This window comes from Lissotriton vulgaris, chromosome 2_1 (assembly GCF_964263255.1).
Source record: "Lissotriton vulgaris chromosome 2_1, aLisVul1.2, whole genome shotgun sequence".
NCBI lineage: Eukaryota > Metazoa > Chordata > Amphibia > Caudata > Salamandridae > Lissotriton > Lissotriton vulgaris.
Genome location: NC_141687.1, coordinates 653,254,103 through 653,274,345, shown reverse-complemented (window position 1 = coordinate 653,274,345; position 20,243 = coordinate 653,254,103).

Below are 20,243 nucleotides of genomic sequence, written 5' to 3'. Positions count from 1 at the left end.
GGTTCCACCAAGGACTTTTTGGAATGATTCTTAGACCTGGAGCAAAAGAACAAATACTTGTAGTGGGTTGTTCAGATGAAGTTCAATACCTTAAAAAAGTTTCCTTCTGTCTTTAGCTCTGAACTAGGTCAAATTAAAGGTTTTAAACACAGAATTATAGTCAAAGAAGGTTCTGTGCCAGTAAAACACAAACTCAGGGGGGTTCCTTTTTAGTGTCACGGATGATTTAGAAATGGAACTGTTACAACTTTGTGAAAAAGGAGTTATAGAACCCACTGAGTCTTACCTTTGGCTTTCACCATTAGTTGTCGCAAGAAAAAGAGGTGGATAGCTCAGGTTGTGTGTTGATTTAAGATCTCTCAACAAAGAGATATGGGTGGCCTCACATCCCCTCCCTAAAATTAATGACCTGTTTGCATCAACCAAAGGTGCAACATTTTTCACCAAACTAGACCTGGCTAGGGCTTATCACCAGGTCGAACTACACCCTGATTCCTGTGATCTCACTGCATTTATCTCCCCTCTAGGCACATTTCAATACACGTGCATGCCTTTTGGCCTAGCGTCGGCTGCGTCGGTATTTCAGAGGGTGATGAGTAACATTCTGAAAGGTGTTGACGGAGTATCAGTGTTCCAAGATGATGTACTCATCTTTGCAAAAGACATCTCTTCACATGATTTAATTTTAGACAAAGTATTGAGTCTATTTCAAGAACATGGAGTTGTTTTAAAACTTGAAAAGTGTAAATTCCTGTGAACAGAGGTTGAATATTTAGGTCATGTCCTTACTCAAGAGGGTGTCAAGACTAGACCTGGTCTTCTAGAGGAAGTTTCCAATGCCACTACTCCCACTGACAAGACCGGTGTCAAATCACTTCTTGGGGTTTGTGAATATTACTCAAGGTTTATTCTTCATTATGCGACCATAGTCCGCCCAATCAGTAATCTCCTCAAAAAAGGAATCAAATTTGTTTGGAGCAGTGAATGTGTGAAGACGTTTGAAGAAGTAAAGAATCTTCTAACAAAGAGTTCAGTTCTCAAACCGCTTGACCCCACTTTGCCTTGTTGTTTGACAGTTGATGCTAGCCAGGTAGGGCTTGGTGCTACCTTGATACAAATGGAAGATGGTATTGAGAGAACTATAGGATTTGCATCAAGGGTATTGAGATCATCTGAATTACAGTACTCTGTCATTGAAAAGGAGTTATTGGCATGTGCATGGGCCATCGAGAAGTTCAGGGCATATGTGTGGGGAAACCGATTTTGCTTCAAACTGATCACAAGCCTTTAGTTAATATCCTGAGTGGCAGTTTGAGCAAGTGTTGTACACCTAGGATAATGAGAATGGTATCTAAATTGCTCCAGTATCAATTTGACATCACACACATTGCTGTTGGTAAGAATGGGATGGCGGATTTTCTTTCTCGCTTTCCTTCTACTGAGTTTCATGAAGATGATGTTACTTTTTCTGATCTCATTGAAGAAGACTGTGAAGATTGTCTTGTGGCTGGTGTAGATATTCTTGAGCATAAATTTTGTTCTGAGGATGAATGGAGAGAAGCATTTGTGAAAGATAGTGTGCTTCAGGATGTTTGCAACTTTGTTAGATCAGGGTGGCCACGAGAAAAAGTTTTGTCTTCCTTACTTCAACCATTCTCTAAAGTTGAGGATGAAATATCTATAGAGGATGGTATCTTGTCACGCAATGAAAAGATTATTCCTCCTCATGTATTCAGGAATGGTATTATTGTTAGGGCTCATGAAGGATATCTAGGATATTCTTTCACCAAACGTCGCATTTGTGATACGTTTTGGTGGCCTGGAATGGAGTCAGAAATTGACGAGTTTGTAGCAGATTGTTGCATTTGTAAATCGTCAAACAAGAGTCTTAAAACTTCTGTTCCACCTCTAATGCCGGTTGAGTGTCCTGATCGTCCTTGGGCTAAACTTGGAATCGATGTAAAGGGGCCTTATCTCACACTAAATGGAAATTCTAGATTTGTGTTAGTCTTAGTAGATTATGCTTAAAATGGCCTGAGTACAAACTAGTTAAGAAAGCGAACACGAAAAGCATTATTGATTTCCTAAGTGATATTTAGACTAGAGAGGGTCTTACTGAAACTTTAGTATCGGACAATGGGAAGCAATTTGTTAGTAATGATTTTGAATCTTTTCTGTCAAATTCAGGAGTTAAGCATGTGAAAAGCTCACTTTATCACCCTCAAGGTAATGGATTAGTGTAAAGGATGAATAGAGTGATTGAAGACTGTGTGAAGTGGGCCAAAGCCAGGAATTATGATGTTGCCAAATCACTTAAGAGTATGATGTGGTTCTATAGAACTACATCACATTCATCCACTAAAGTTTCTCCGTTTGAGTTGATGAGGGGAAGGAAACCTAACACATACTTTTGTCCAGGGTGGATGTCTAAATGGAATAATACTGATTCTGATGTATCTAAATTGATGTCTATTGTAAAAGGAAATGTTTCTTTAACTCAAGCCAAACAGAAAGATAGTTTTGATTGCAAAAGAGGGTCTAAAACAACCATTCTTAGGGTTGGAGACATTGTGAGAATAAAGAAGTCAATTCACGTCAACAAGGATAAAAGTAAATTTGGTGCACCTGTCAAAGTCATTAAAATTGTGGGAAATGCTATTCAAGTTGGAGGTGGTTTTGGGTGGAATTCGAGCAAGGTTGCTAAAGTCAAAAGTTCTGTTCCTAGAGTTATTTAAAAAAATCCTGCCACTACAGAGAATATCATGAGAAGTTCCCGTAATGTGATTAAACCTGTCAGATATAGAGATTGATTTTTTTTTATTATAATGTTTTCTTATTTATTGTTTATTTTGGAGAAGAGAAGTTAATGTAGTAATCTGTGTTATGTTACGTTTCTAATGTTCTGTATATTGCTAATGCACTGGTTTAATTGTTCTAAGAATGCTCTGTCACTGCCTAGATACAGTGGAATGCATATTGATTCACTCTTGAGTTAAGTGCAGTTGGAGTTGGCTGCTTCCTTTAGCTAGCTCCTATCCATGTAACCAAATAAATAACTACTCAAGTCATTCATCTGTTTCCTGGAAGTTACTTCACAGTGTATCTTTTTTGCCCTTTACTCTTCTTGTAAGTAAATATGTTTACTACCTATCCACCCAATCTTTCCTTTTATGTGACTCCATGACCCCCACTGCAGGTACCTTTGATCAGCATTACAATTTCCCCTTTACAATAATCTACCAGAGTTTGCGTTCACATACTTGAATCATTACACATTCTAATCCCAACACCCACAACTTCAGATTTCCTGTTAAAAAATGTTTCCGTCTGAAGAATACCCAGGAGAGTTCCCATCACCAAATGTGCTTCATTTGTTCTTGTGAGCTGTTGTTGTTGGCATCTATGGTATTGAGGTATAAGTGGTTAACAATTTAAGTGAAAAAATAAAATTAACCAATTATGGTGTAATCCAGTTTAGTGTGAAAACATAGACAGCATAAACTTCTTTAGCAAAACGCAAAAAACAAACATCCAAAGCATAAATTAACAAATATCAACCATACATAAACATGTGTTTACAAACTATGACTTGTAGCTAATGGCAATGTCCTTTTAGTAGAATGATATAGTAAACTGTTGGAGGACACTGCATGAAAGAAATAGTATGTTGTCAATAGTTAAGTTCTTAATTGGAAAATATACAGTTTTTGAAAATGTTATTACCGGGGAAGACAAGGAAGGCATGATATAGGAAACATAAAAGAGCTTTCTGATCCTTATAGTTTTTTTTATAAATCAAAGGTAATTAGCATTCACATTGCTATGACAATCAAGTATCTTCCATAAGTAACAGCGTTCCCATATTTCAAATGAGGATATAAACATTTTAAATTATAGGAAGAAACCATCAGACCAATAGCAAACATCTACTTGTCACCAAAAGCAGATGGTTTTTAGTGCATCGAAGGAAAGGTTTACTTTCAAATGGAAAATAATTTCATAATACTGGTCTTATATTATGCATGCATGAATCAACCTATGAAAGATTATCAGGCCTCTAAATTGCGGTGGGCAAACTGCATTCGGAATATCTCTTAATAAATATTCTTCCATATGGAACCAACATGTCTCAAAGTTTAGGTTTTCCCCCTTCTCCTTCCTCATAAGAAGCTCCAAGCTATTACGTCCCACGAGCGACCATACCAGTGAAAAAATTGAAGAGGGTATTTTTCCTTCTGCCATAGAGCTATTGCTAATCTTGCTGTTCCCAAACAGTTCCATAATGCCGCCCTGTTATTCTTAGATACATATTTTAAGTATGGCTGTCTCCGGTCCAGTAAAAAAAAATGCAGGGGTAAACAGCAGACAGTAGCTCAAAATCTCTTTAATCTCCTTTGCAATCTAGAAAGGCTGTATGTTTTGTTCATTCTCACCAACTAAGAGATAACATATTTGCTCACATTGCCTCCAGCACAGTAAACATTTTAAGAACTTTGGTGGGGTGGAAGTTCCATCCACAAAGCAGTTTATAATGGATTTATCTCATCTTTAGAGATAGTGAGCCTTTATGGAGTTTCTCCCACTCTTTCATCGACATTTTCTATCAAGCACCTTATCCTATTTGTTCTAATAAGCCAATTAGGGTTGATTTTACTATCTAAAAGGACTGCATATAGTTCGGAGCTAAGGCCCTTCTGAGTGTAGTACTGAAGATTCTGGACCCGTGTTATAAACATCGTCGTATCATGACGATTTTGGTATTGGCAGACCGGTAAAGATTGAGATACTATGTACAAGCATTTTCGTCAGATTCGAGTGACGTAGTCACCTCGAATTCAGAGTTTCCGTCTTGAACCCTCGGGTTCCATTTTGTGAGCGGCAGCCATTTTGTGATTGCCCTCACCTAGGCACAACGACTAAAGCTGAGATCGAGTCAGAAGGACACGTATACCTTTGCTGACTCTTCTGTGACCTGGGCGAGCTGAGTCCACTGCCTGAAGCCAAACCTGTTCGGCTAGTTCCTCTTTCCAGTGGCCGAGTGAGATTAGCATCAAGGCGCACATGTCGTAAACCTTTTCATCTCACACCGGCCATGTCTAATCTTACACACACCTGTCTCTGTTTCTTTCTTTATGACTTACTTTATGATGAGGAGGTGCCCGTTTTTATTGGGGGTCCGACGATATCTGATGGAAATACTGGGCCTTGCCGGATAATTGATTATGGGTTGGACAAACTGAAATATGGGCTTGTCATCATGACTCTGCTTTTTCTTTGTAGTGAAAATATGTGAATGGTCAACTGTAAAATAAGGAATGTTTGCCTAACGCATAATATTTTGTATAAAAAGGGAAGGCGGGCTTTGTAAGATTGAGCAGTGTCCTGAGAATATACACGTTGTTGTACTTCTAGGATACCTGTTACTGGCTGCAGCCAATAAATACGATCTTTGACTTCACCTAGAAGACTCTGTGTTTCTGTTGGTCCGAAACAGGAGAACTCGAAGTCTTCGGGTGTTGTACCCTGGCACCGCTGGGTTCTTAAAACCCGGTACTTCCGTTGGCGCCCAACATGGGGCGATTTCAGCGGTACCGGTCCAAGCCAGAGGTTCGTGAGGAGCTTCGTGTGAAAATTCTGGAGGAAGGCCATCCACTTCATCGACCCCTGTATGTCGGCGTGGTCCGAAAGTCTTTGCTGCGAGGTTCCCTGCTTTCCGACGGCTACGAAGGACTGCTGCCCTGACTATCGCCCTGTTTTGGACCCTTGATGATTGGTAGAGCGAAATGGTAGACGAGTCTTCTGGTGACGTCATCGATACCTTCAGTTAAGTATGAGTGCAGCGTCTCCCAGTCCTTAGTTTAATTCTTAGTTTTGGTATCCTTTTTGGATCACTTTGATTTGGAATTTGCAAATCCCAAAACCGAGGGACTCGTGTATTTGCGAGACTATCGTATTTCGATAATCCTTCGAAGTTTGAAGCTAGACTAGTGAGCGAAGATGCCTGGTCTTAGCAGACTTGGAAACTTGTTTTGTCTTGGTTGTAATAGGGATTCCCGATTGGAGGACTCGTGCCCGGTTCCTCCGATTGGAACTCCAACGTATGAACTTCATGTGAAGCATGGCATAGGCCCTATAGCATATAATGAAGCATGGATCCGATACACCAGGAATTATGGTGTTTTAAAATGGCCTCAATATGGTAGTTTCGATACAGATATTTTGGATAATTTAGAGGTTAAACTCTTCAAGAAGAGAGGCCGGCCGGCGATGTTTGACTCTTTCCGCACATGGCGCAAAGAAGCCAAACAGAGAGAAATTAAATTAGCGAAGAAAAATAAACGAGAACGTGATATGTCTATGGTACAAGCAGCAGTTGCGTTTAGGGATAATGAGGAAGAGCAGGAAAGTGAACAAATGCTTAGGGTGAAGAAATTAGCGGTAGATAGATGCTACCCAGTTTTGCTGCGTAAAGACAAGGAAGGAAGGGAAGATCTTGAGAAAGATCCTTTAATGTCACACCTTTTGAATTCACCACCTCCCTATGCACAGAATGCTACGGCACCACCGCTACCAGTTGTGATTGCACAACCTCCAGTTGTTGTGCCACCTGTGATTCCACCACAGCCGGCTCCTTTTCCGCTGGCTACTCTTCCTTTGGCGCAGCCTCCTCAGGGGCCTCCAACTTTGCCTTTGTCCCCTTCTTCGTCTCCTACTTCTACGCCTGTTCCTAATGTTTCTTCCGTTCCGACTTTACATTCTCCTGCTACTGTTCAGTCTTCACTTATTCTTTCACCTTCTCCTTCTGCTAGGGAACGAATGACAACTGCAGTTACTGGTTTCTTTTCTCCTTTGTTGTGACAATTGGGTATGTCCCCTGTTATTGAGCGTAGGCAGTCACGTAGCCAGTTGCCGAATATGGATGAGTGTACGAATCTGGATACTATGGCGCGTAGATGGATTACGTATGATACCCGATATGATCTTGAGGGTGTTATGTGTGTTTTCCTTCAATGGGAGCCACCGAGACAGCGGTACGTTTTTGATATGATGTGTGCTTTTCTTGTTGAGAAATGGGATGAGGAAGTAGGACAAGCTCCTGACAAGCTGTATAGTTTACGTTCCGAATTTGCGAAGGGAACGATTGTGAGTCCATCTGATGTTAAGAAAGCAGTTGCGACATTGTTGTCGTTTAGGAGTGAGAATGTTTCTCAGTCGTTGTTTGAGTCTGAGGTTAAGCAGAAGGCGAGACAATATCCCATGAGAGAGGTTCCTCCAGTTTGGAGGGAAGGGGACGCTAATGCTAACCCCGCCATTTTACCACATTTTCAGCATGTGTGGGTACATGTTCCATGGAAGCGAGCTGACGTTTTGGCTCTTAAACAGACATTGCCTGATCCCCGTAAAAATCCTGCAGGGTATTACAAGGAATTATCACAGACTGCAGGCTCTTGCATTATGAATTTGGCTGACATAGACATGTTATTTGGAAATGTTGTTCCACAGCCTTTATGGGGAAAGATTCGTCATGCGGATCATGATCAAGAATTAGGCGACACATGGGTTAATATTGCTGCTGCTGATGGCAGACAGGTTGGTGGTGCTAAGCCCGAGCCGTTTATAGAAGAACTTCCTGGTAGGATTATTGCGTATATGAAGACTTTAATGTCCGAATTGCGTGTCAATTGGGACAAGTTGTCTGCATGTAAGCAGAAGAAAGATGAGACGGTGTCGGACTTTTTCACAAGGTTCGAAGAGACCCTTGTAGATCACAGTGGTCAGGATATGGCTACCGAAGGTGGTCAGAGATTGTTTGTTGACAAGTTTGTACATAATTTGCTTCCTGAGTTATGTAATAAGTTGAAGGATTCTGAAAGTGCTTGGGCTGTTTCCACGTCAGCCCAAATTTTGGCTACTGCCCAGTACTATGAAAATAGGCGCAAAGATGAGTTAGAGAAAGTGGATAAGAAGACTAAGGAATTGAAGACTAAGGTTCTTCTACAGCAAGCTTATCCACCTCGTACTTCTAGTCAGCGTGATTATCAGCAGCCTCAGCAATATTTGAGAAACTCGCAAAGAAACAAGCCTTCTCAACAGCGTTCCCCGTATGGGCCCAATCAGTGTGCGTATTGCAAAGAAGAGGGTCATTACAAGAATAGTTGTCTGGTTTTGTTACAATACACAAATGGTGCTTCTGGTGTGAGAGGTAGAGGTGCTCAACAAGTGTCTAGAGGTAGAGGTCGCGGACAGAATATACGTCCTTTGCCTCTGCAGAATTCAATTAATTGCTTTGATCAGCAAAAGAGTTCGTCTGGTAGGACAGCACAGTACTATGTGGACGATTACTATGTTGAAGGCGATGAAGCGATTGGAAATGAATGTTAGGACAGCCATGGACAAAGAGAGGGAGTTGTTTCAGTTCCAGTAGATCAGAATGGACCTTATGTTGAAGTGATTACATCAGGTGTGTCAGAATTTTTTCTGTTGGATACTGATGCTACAAAGAGTTCTATTATGCATTCTAAACTACCTGGCACACCTTTGTCTGGCTTTGATAATGTTTTTGTAGGTTTTTCTGGCGCCCCCGTTACGAATCCGATCTCTGCTCCATTGTCTCTTTCTGTTGGTCCGTGTAAGATCGAAGCACCCCTTATTTTGACTACAGGTTGTAATGAGAATTTGTTGGGGTTAGATTTGTTGAAGAGATTGTATGCGACATTGTATTGTTCCCCATCAGGAGTACATCTTACTTTAGGTAAAAGAGTGATTTCTCCGATGTACGTGTCGAAAGATTGTCTTCCATCTGAATTGTCTCTTTTACCGGATTCATTGTGGGCTACTGGTCCGAATGATGTGGGTCTATTGGACATTCCTCCATATGTTGTGACACTGAAAGCGAATGCTCAGTTACCGGGCATTCCACAATATCGCATCTCGAGTGATGGTGAACGTGCACTTTTAGCGATTATTTATGATCTGATCGAAAAGGGTGTTATCGAGGAAACGAGAGGTAATGTGTGCAATAGTCCTGTTTTGCCCGTTTTGAAGAGAACTGATCCTTCACAGTCTCCTGTATATAGGTTTGTCATCGATCTTCACGAAGTGAACAAGATTGTTGTTCCACAATTTCCAGTTGTGCCTGATATTACGGCTTTGTTGACTCTGGTTCCAGCTACTGCCACCTGGTTTTCGGTGATTGACTTGAAGAATGCTTTCTTCAGCATCCCGATTGCCATGGAGAGTAGAGACATTTTTGGATTCTCTTTAGGAGGTCGCAGTTTCCGCTTTAAGCGCGCTCCTCAAGGCTATTGGGAGAGTCCATCGATCTATAGTCAAGCTTTAAAGACACAACTTGATTTGTTGACTTTACCTGAAGATGCAGCCCTTATTCAATATGTGGATGATTTGCTAGTCGCCGCTGATACTGAGGAGATTTGCAGGGAAGCTACTTTGTCGTTATTGCATCACTTGTCTGATTGTCATCACAAAGTTTCTCTCTCAAAGTTGCAATTTTGTCGACAAGAAGTAACCTACTTAGGTCACCTCTTATCGAAGGAGGGAAGGAAACTGACCCCAGAAAGAATTCAAGCTATTGCGAAAATGAGTGTGCCTACGACACAGAGAGAAGTGCGTGCGTTTTTGGGTATTACATCATACTGTAGACAGTGGATTCCTAATTTTTCATTGCTAGCGCAGCCTTTGATAGCTCTTACTGTTAAAGATACTCCAAATCCTATTCCTTGGACTGACGAATGTCAAACGAGCTTTTCTGAATTACGCAATGTGTTGTGTTCGGCTCCTGTGTTGGGTACTCCCGACTACAGTAAGCCTTTCACATTGTATGTCCACGAGAGAGAGGGATGTGCATTGTCAGTCCTGACTCAACAGTTTGGCGAGAAGCAACGTCCATGTGCGTACTTTTCGTCGACCTTAGATCCAGTAGCCAGAGCGTTGCTGAGTTGCTTGAGAGCTACGGCGGCAGCGGCTGTTTCAATTCAACAGTCTGCTGGTTTGGTTATGGATAACACGTTAGTTGTTATGGTTCCACATGCAGTGGATACCTTGTTGAATCGTACGAAGACACAGCATTTAACTAGTGCTCGGTTGTCAGGTTATGAGCTGCGTTGTTAGCGAGTCATGTCCACATTAAACGATGCAACACGTTAAACCCAGCCCCGTTGTTGCCGATTTCAGTTGAGACAGATGATGATAGTGAAGAACAGCATGACTGTTTTCTGAGAACTGAGGAAGAAACGAAAGGGAGAATAGACTTGAGGGATACTCCTCTTCCTGAGTGTGATGGTACTTTGTGGGTTGATGGTTCGTGCTTTAAGTTGCCGAATGGTGATACGACTGCGGCATATGCTGTTACGACTTTGCATACGATTGTTGAAACTGCATGTATCCCACATAATTCAGCACAAGCAGCAGAATTGATTGCACTTACGAGAGCGTGTGTGTTGTCGAAAGGAAAACGAGTGACCACATACACCGATAGCCAATACGCTTTTGGCGTGGCTCATAGCTTTGGACGTTTGTGGCGTGAACGTGGATTTTTAACTTCGCATGGGACGAAGATCCAGCATGGACAATTGGTGAATGAGCTTCTTGAGTCACTGACCTTACCTATACAAGTTTCGATTGTTATTGTTATTGTTATTGTTAGTGTGGTTTTATATCGCGCCTAATCACCTGCAGGTCTCTAAGAGCCTGGAAAGATGGTAACAGACAATAACTTAGCAAGCTGGAAACTGAGGTCATAGCTAGATTATACTGTGCTCATGCTTTAATTGAACAGTAGTGTTTTTAGGCTCTTTCTGAATCGTAATAGATTCCCTTCCCCGCGCAGCACCTCCGGCAGCCTGTTCCATAGCTGAGGAACTAGCTCTGAAAAGGCTCTCCCTCCCTTAGTCACTAACCTGTAGCGAGGGCAGACCAGTAGTTGGGAGTCTGAGGATCGAAGTGTTCTCATAGGGCAATAAAGCTGCAGACGATCTTTGATGTAGGCTGGGGCCCTGCCATAGATTGCCCTACGGGCTGTGCATAAGTTCTTAAATTCCACTCTTTCTTTAATGGGGAGCCAATGCAAACTTTGTAGTAGGGGAGTGGCTTTAGATCTCCTCGGTAGTCTGAAGATCAGCCGGGCAGCATCATTCATTATGACCTGAAGTCTACTGGTCAGAGTTTTAGGTAAGCCAAGGTAAAGGGCATTACCATAATCAATTCTGGAGATGATGGTGGCCGCTACTATTGATCGCATCATGGACTGTGAGAGGACAGGAATTAACTTCCGCAGTTGCCGAATGATGTTTGTGCAACTTCCCACAACCGCAGAGATCTGAGGGGCCATTGACAGATCATCATCCAGCTTGATCCCCAAGCTCTTTACAAATGGGCTTGGTTTTGGAGCAGGGCCTAACTCTGTGGGCCAATAAAGATCACACCAAGGTGAGGTAGTGGATGAGATCACTAGTACCTCAGTCTTGTCTGGGTTAATTTTTAGCAGGTTATCCGTCATCCATTGCACTGTGAACCGCAAGATGTTCTGAGCTTGGAGTTGTGCGGCCATGGTGTCATCGACACTTAACAGCAATTGCGTGTCGTCCACGTAGTTAAAGACTTTACAGCCCATGGTGGCCAGAGAAGCAATCAATGGTTGAGATTAAATAGAAGCGGGGACAGGGCAGACCCCTGTGGCACCCCGCACTCTAAAATCCCCATCTCAGATGTTTCGTCCCCCAGTTGTATCTTTTGGGTCCATCCTATAAGGAATGATTGCAACCATTGAAAGGCCAGGCACTTAATCCCAAAATCCTTCAGTCTTCCCAAAAGCAAGGCATGGCTGACAGTATCGAACGCTGCAGATAGGTCCAGCAAAATCAGGGCGCTCGGTTTCTTGCAGTCAGCCATGCCTCTTAGTTCATCCAACACCGAGAGCATCACCAACTCGGTGCTGTGATGAGCTCGGAAACCTGCCTGTCGCTCATGGAGTAGATGATGAGTTTCCAGATAGAGGGACAGGGACTTTAATATGTGCTGCTCGAGAATTTTTGAGAGAAAAGGCAGCTGGGAAATAGGTCTGTAATTCTTTAGCACCGCAGGATCCGATCCAGACTTTTTCAGTAGAGGTCTTACACGCCCCTCCTTAAGTTCAACCGGTAGGTACCCCGTGTCTAATGATCTATTGAGGAGGGAGATGATACATTCCTCCAATAAGGGGCGCGCAATACGGAAGATCTCAGGTGGGCATGGATCAGCTGGGGAGCCAGATTTAATTTTACTCATCAGCTGTTCCAGAATCAATGCATCCATCTCTGGAAACATTTCAAAGGAGCAGTCAGTCACGATCTCAGGTGCTGATGTTATAGCAGTCCCCATTACCACCCCGTTCTTTATGTCCTGGATGAGGATCTTCACCTTCTCTAAAAAGTAAGCCTGAAAGGTGTTACAGTCAATGGGGGCCTTGGAGTTATCTGTTTTTTTACTCAACTCTGCCAGTATTTTAAAGGTCTCTTTCTGAATATTCGCTGCCTTACTTAGGCGGGACTCAAAGTGGTCCGCTTTAGCTTGGGTCATAAGGTTTTTATATTGATGAAGAGAGGCTTTATAGAGTTTCCTGTCAGTATCCTGCTTGGTTTTCCTCCACACTCTTTCCAGAGCTCTAAGCTTTCTTTTTGTTTCCCTTAAGGCTGGCGTAAACCAGGGAGCCCCTTTACCAGATCGCTTTATTCGCTGTGTTCTCACCGGCGCTATTTGGTCAATGGCCCGGATCATTCTCCTAGTTAAATCAGAGTATTCACGGTCCAGGCTACGTCCCAGATCTACGGCCTGGGATGTTACCGGGAGCACCTTAGTCAGGGATGCTAGATCAACCTCGGCCCATTTCCGGGTTTTCCTGATACCAGGCGGACAGCTGGTAATACAGCCTTTAATGCGGGCCTCACAGGATACCAAGTGGTGGTCAGACCAAATGCAAGGGGCTACGTCTTTAAGGGTTAGACTAGCATCTGTGGTCCACACAAGGTCAAGAGTGTGGACTTTTTCATGTGTGGGGACATCCACAATTTGTTTAAAACCCACCGCAGACATTAAGGTGTCCAGCTGGCGCGTGGGCAGGTCCCAGTTGGGTTTATCCCAATGTAAATTAAAATCTCCTGTTACCAGAATTTTTGTATATCTGAAACATAGGTCAGATATAATAGGGCAGAATAAATCATGGAAGAGTGGAGTTGAATTGGGTGGGCGATAGACTGACAAAATCACCCAGCACACATTGTGCACAGTGACCTTTACCCCAAGCAAATCAGTCAGGTAAATTGTCTCTGATAGCAGCTTCTCAACTAACAGGGGCTTCCTATTGAAGATAGCTACCCCTCCCCCCCGTGAGCCCCCTGGGCGGTTGTGCCACATTACATCATATCCGCTTGGGAGAGCGGCGATGATATCCGGCATCGAATTCTCACCCGTCCAGGTCTCCGAAAGAGTCAGGACATCGATGTCATTGTCCTGAAGCATGCTGTAAACCTCCAAATGATGGCGATGGAGCGAACGAGTATTAAGGCTGACTATATTTAATATGGGGTACTGACCCGACAGAGGTGTGACCTTATCGGGGTGCAGTATAGCGTATTTTTTAAGCGTCAGTAGGACTGTCTGATCTACAAGCGGCTCACCTCTATTCAGGGTGTATAGCTCCTCCATGGAGTAAATACGCTGCTGGCCAGTAGTCCCGGCCCCTGCGCCCGTCCGTGCGCGGACGGGCGCAGACGGGCTGGACTCTGGCGTGACTACGGCGATGCTCTGGCGAGCCCGCCGCGCTTGCCCGCTGCGCGTCAGCATGGCTGCTTTAAATACCGGTCTAGCGTCCTTGTGACGACTAGACCGCTCCAATCCCCAGCCCCCACACAAGATGTCCGCCGCTCTGGTGGCACAGTGCAGCCCCGAAGGGGAAAGGGATCCGCTCCAAACGCGGTGCTTTTAAACAATTATGTGCAGGTATGCGGCAGGTAACTAAGACATTTCAAACATTTTACACCAAAATACAATGTGAGCGAATATTTACAGTGAGCAGACAAAACGGGGAAATTATTTAAAAAATGCTATAATGCTCCTGACGAGCACGCTGCGCTCTACAAACTAGCAGAGCCTCTCTATATTGCTAAAATCGCCAAAGGCACTTTCCAAGTGTTCGGCCGCCTAATTTGCCTGCTTTAAATACCGGTCTAGCGTCCTTGTGACGACTAGACCGCTCCAATCCCCAGCCCCCACACAAGATGTCCACCGTTCTGGTGGCACAGTGCAGCCCCGAAGGGGAAAGGGATCCGCTCCAAACGCGGTGCTTTTAAACAATTATGTGCAGGTATGCGGCAGGTAACTAAGACATTTCAAACATTTTACACCAAAATACAATGTGAGCGAATATTTACAGTGAGCAGACAAAACGGGGAAATTATTTAAAAAATGCTATAATGCTCCTCTGAGCACGCTGCCCTCTACAAACTAGCAGAGCCTCTCTATATTGCTAAAATCGCCAAAGGCACTTTCCAATTGTGAAATGCAGTGCACATAAAAAGGTTACTGATGATGTTGGTCGTGGTAATGCATTTGCTGATTAGATCGCAAAAAAAACAGCGAAAGATGTAACGACTCGAATGTATGTAGCAGGCCATGCAAGATGGGTTGGTGATGTTGGAATGTGTGAAGATACGATTGAGAGTGTGAAATCCATTCAAGCTGAAGCTACAGAGAAAGAGTTGAATGAATGGAGAGAAAGTAAGGGTAGATTGGATTCGAATGGTTGTTGGATTGATTTGTCAGAACATCAGAGATGGTTGTTGCCTAGCGCGTATGTGCTTCCAGTTGTTACGATGGCTCATGGAATGGCACATATTAGCGTGAAAGGGATTTGTAAGTTGTTGGCTCCAGTATGGCAGAATGAGGGAATTCCAAAATGTGCAGAGAATTTGGTGAAGAACTGTATGGTGTGTCTGAAATACAATCCTGGTAGGGTAACTCCAACTCCAACTGGTCATTTTGCTCCTCCAACGTATCCGTTCGAGGTTTTGCAGCTAGATTTCATTCATATGGAAAGGTGCAACAATTTGAAATATGTACTCATTGTTGTTTGCGCCTTTTCTAGATGGGTAGAGGCATACCCCCTAAAGGATAATAATGCCATATCCACAGCCAAAGCCCTTGTCAAGGAATTCTTCCCTAGGTTTGGAATGCTAAGAATGGTCTGGAGTGACAATGGAAGTGAGTTTGTGGGTCGAGTGATGAAGAGAGTGTGTGAGGGGCTAAGCATACGACAAAAGTTCCACGCTGCAAATCACCCCCAATCAGCTGGTTTAGTAGAATGCTATAATGGCACATTGAAGTTGAAGTTGGCAAAAATTCAAGCGAGTTCTGGCCTTAAATGGCCCGATGCTTTGCGTTTAGCACTCCTATCAACGAGAATGACTATTCATTCACGTGTGGGGCTTAGTCCCTATGAGATTGTGTTTGGCCATCCGGCCAATGTGTGGGGAGTGCCAAGGCCGAAGAAATACAGTGAACTTGAGCATCCTGTACTGCTTGATTATTTGTACGAATTGACGGCTAAATTGCGTGTTTTACACCAACAGGTCCATAACACTCTGCCTCCGGTCTCTGAAGCTCCAGGACATCCTATCGATCCTGGCTCGTGGGTACTCATCCGGAATTTCCAGCGGACAAAGAATGATCAACCCCGTTGGACCGGACCTCATCTTGTTCTTCTCTCAACGAGATCAGCTGTTCGAGTAGAAGGCAAAAAGCATTGGGTCCACGGCGTACATTGTAAGAGGGTCCCACTGCCTCTCCCGTACGACCGTTGGATCCAGGAGAATATCGCTGATTCTGAGACTGAGAGTTTGATTCGTTTTCTGCCTTTTAGCGATGCACGTGTAAAAGGAACAAATTCTGAACGAGAGAGCGATAACATTTTGCAAGGAGCTGTGCCACTGTCAAGTCGATTGAACACTACAGAGCCTGAACATTTATTCCAGAACCAAACAGTACCTGGAAAGAACTGCTATAATTTGAGGCCAAGAACTATGGACAAATAAAAATTCTTTTTATTTTTTATTGTGCAGCTCTCTCATCTGAGAAACTTGCTTATTTTTGTTTTTATTTAAACTGCCATCTGGTTCGGCTGCTAGGGTCGCGGTTGTTTAAGTCTTTGGGGTGAAGCTGAAGACATTAGGTCGACAGTTCTGGTTGGTCTAAGAGAGGTGCTCTAAACTGACAGAAGCATCCCTTAGCAGAAACACCCTACCACCGCGGGCAGCCACTTAGAGAGGATGGAGTTTTTCGAGATGGAGAGACCTGCCAAACAAATGAACTTTAAAGCCAGAATGTGTACAATAATGACAAAGAGAATTTTTTTGATAATATGTATTTTAATGTTGCTAAGTGGAATGATGTTTTTGATAGGATATGTTTTATTCCCTTTTCAAGTGACCTTTGCATCCACTACACAGCCCATACCTCCTCCTACTGTTTCTTTGCATTCTTTTCATTCTTTGCCTGATCATGAGTCCTCTAGAAGATTAGAGTTTATTAATAACTCTTTCATCCAGCTTTTGCACCAACACCAATTAATAGTGAATACGACTAATTGTTGGGTGTGTGGTCTTATGCCACATACGACGGATAAAGGTATCCCATACTTGGTTTTGCCATTTAGCTACGATGGTTCCTTGTGGGCGTTTCAGACGATGTTCATATATGCCATCGAACCATATCCTCCACGTTCCACGAGAAGTAACTCGAGCAATAAAGCATTGGTAATAGGGATGGCAAATATGAGCAGAACAATTGACTCGTATAGAACGATTCCTAGAGATGAGTTGCAAGCTTACGTTAGGTGGAATATAACAAAGTATGGAGTTGCTTTAAGTGAGAACCAGCGAGCAAAAAGATCCTCCTCAATTTGGATTGTACCCCATCATGGTCACCTATGTCTGCAAGGTAATGGCAAGAATCCCGGAGCTCAGTTAGGGAAGAGCATTTGCACTGAGACATATGTTTTTGCGTCTCAGACTTCCCCTCCATTTCTGGCAGCTAAGGGTACTTATTTCATTTGCCATGATAGAGCTTATACATGGTTGCCCCCTGATTTCTCGGGCACATGTTTTGTTTCGTTCCTGTTGCCTCCCACCTACACGGCTACAGCAGATTACCACAGGACAAGGATAGTTAGAGGTGTCATAAGTGAAGAAGACACTGCGGGTCAAGAATTTGGAGATTTTGTGAAGGGTTTTCTGCCGTTTTGGGGACCTATGGTTAACAGCAGGAACATAAGGCAATTGACAAGGGTGGTTGAATCCACCATAGTTGAGACTGCCGGTGCCCTTAGTAATTTGACGGCCGAGCTCCAGCCGGATCGCCTTATGACTCTTCAGAATAGGGTCGCATTAGATGGCGTACTTGCAGACCGAGGTGGGGTATGTAAAGTGATCCAATCAAGTTGCTGTATTTTCATTCCCGACAACGCTCCGACAGTTTACCAGGCCATCTCCAAATTGCATAAGATCTCTGAATCGATCCACATGGATAAAGGGGATTGGTCGTTGATGGGGTGGTTCTGGGAAACTGATTTCTGCCTGGGATGGAAAATTCTGATAGTCATTGAGATGATCTTAGCCATTCTTTTTCTGTTCTGTCTGTGTGTACAGTGTGCTCCTGCAATATGTTGCCTCTGTGCTACATCATGTGTAAGGAAACCTGTATTGAGAAACGAGCTAAGAGATAGAATGATGCTGCAGCAACATCTTGATGACTTTATGAATACAGACCTGGACTCAGATTAGCATGAGTATAGGTTATTGCCTATGTAAGGGCAAAATGAGGGTCTATAGTACTGAAGATTCTGGACCCGTGTTATAAACATCGTCGTATCACGACGATTTTGGTATTGGCAGACCGGTAATGATTGAAATACTATGTACAAGCATTTTCGTCAGATTCAAGTGACGTAGTCACCTCGAATTCAGAGTTTCCATCTTGAACCCTCGGGTTCCGATTTGTGAGCGGCAGCCATTTTGTGATTGCCCTCACCTAGGCACAACGACTAAAGCTGAGATCGAGTCAGAAGGACACGTATACCTTTGCTGACTCTTCTGTGACCTGGGCGAGCTGAGTCCACTGCCTGAAGCCAAACCTGTTCGGCTAGTTCCTCTTTCCAGTGGCCGAGTGAGATTAGCATCAAGGCGCACATGTCGTAAACCTTTTCATCTCACACCGGCCATGTCTAATCTTACACACACCTGTCTCTGTTTCTTTCTTTATGACTTACTTTACGATGAGGAGGTGCCCGTTTTTATTGGGGGTCCGACGATATCTGATGGAAATACTGGGCCTTGCCGGATAATTGATTATGGGTTGGACAAACTGAAATATGTGCTTGTCATCATGCTTTTTCTTTGTAGTGAAAATATGTGAATGGTCAACTGTAAAATAAGGAATGTTTGCCTAAAGCATAATATTTTGTATAAAAAGGGAAGGCTGGCTTTGTAAGATTGAGCAGTCTCCTGAGAATATACACGTTGTTGTACTTCTAGGATACCTGTTACTGGCTGCAGCCAATAAATACGATCTTTGACTTCACCTAGAAGACTCTGTGTTTCTGTTGGTCCGAAACAGGAGAACTCGAAGTCTTCGGGTGTTTTACCATGGCACCGCTGGGTTCTTAAAACCCGGTACTTCAGTAGTTTTGAAACGTTGAAAGGGTGTTCTTTTTCTTGTGGCAGCTCATCTGACCTCTGGGTGCATCAGCCAGTGTCTCACCTGAGCTAATGCAATCTTTCTGATTCTGTTAGAAAGAAGTCTAGTTTGCATTGTGTGAGGGATTTAATTGTCCCATTATGTAATAAATCTGAGATGTATCTATATACCCCTTCGAGCTAACCTATCAAAAGGACCTTAGTTTAGAGCTGGAGAAAAATATGGGTTAAAATAAATTGGTTTTCAGTGACTGTTAGGCCAGGGAACCTTTCCTAGTTAAAGTGTCCCACATAAGCCTTATACTTTCAAATATCACCTATATGTATCAGTGAAGAAATCCAATTTATTGTTGAGTCAAATGATGTCCTCATTTAGGCTTTCTGAATATTTGCATTTCCTCCCTGACTATAATCCTGGGTGTTGTTTGAATAAAATGTGACTTGCAGGGTCCACTGGACTGCCACTTCAGCAACGTTTACGGCCTCTGCTCCCCTGGCCGAAGACTGCCCAAAATATTTAGAGATCCCCATGAAGCGGCTGGGGATTTTTGCAACTGAAAAATTATTTTAAACTATTTAAAATGACTAAATAAAACAAAAAAGTGTTCTCCGCACTGCAGCAATGAAACTCAAAAGGCATTGACAATGAAAAAGCTGCTTGTGGATACAAATAGTAGAAAATGTTGAGAGTAGTTTGCAAACTATAGAAATGGTTGTGCTTAGAAATTGCTCAGGATTGGTCACATTGTAGATTTTCAGTCTTACAAATTATCCTGCAGTTAGAGGGGTACAAGCACTCCATGGTAATAAAACACTTTTGGAATATGGCACTCCCATGGGGCCAATGCACTAGACCCTTTCAACTGGCACCATATACAAAGCACTGTGATAGGAGCAACAGTGAGGCATTTTGAATTGGAAGACTTCTGTAAAAAGGGCAAAAATCATTGTCCCTCTCTAGCTCGTCACGGATAGCACTGTGCTCATCCTAAACCTGAAAATGTATTTTCTTGACTTATACTCGGTGCCCTTTTCTATCTGGACAGAGCGAGCTGTAGCTCTAAATAGAGTCAAACACATATTTCTGGTGTTGATTTTATTCATTCCAGTTTGACCTGGATGGTATTTTACTAATCCAAAGCTTTAATACTGTGCCTAGAGCGCGTAAAAGGCTTTTGTAATTTTTTAGCTTGGCCTGGATGGCACGGTGCTAATCCAATGTACAAAGGCTTTGCTGTAAAAATGGCAAAAGGCGTTGTCCATTTGTACTTTTGCATGGATGGTACTGTGCTAATCCTACACTTATACCTCTGTTAGAAAAGTAGACATTTGAGGTGAGCAGATTCAGTGTGTTGCTGATATTGTAGGGTGCTCTATATAAAGGAGTTGCTCTCTGCCTAAACGTGCGATCTACCCAGTGTTCCTTGCGTCCTGTTTTGCTAAATTTCTTCAGCACTCTAAGGCTGAAAGAATGTTGTTCAAGCCACTTTTATATACATGAAA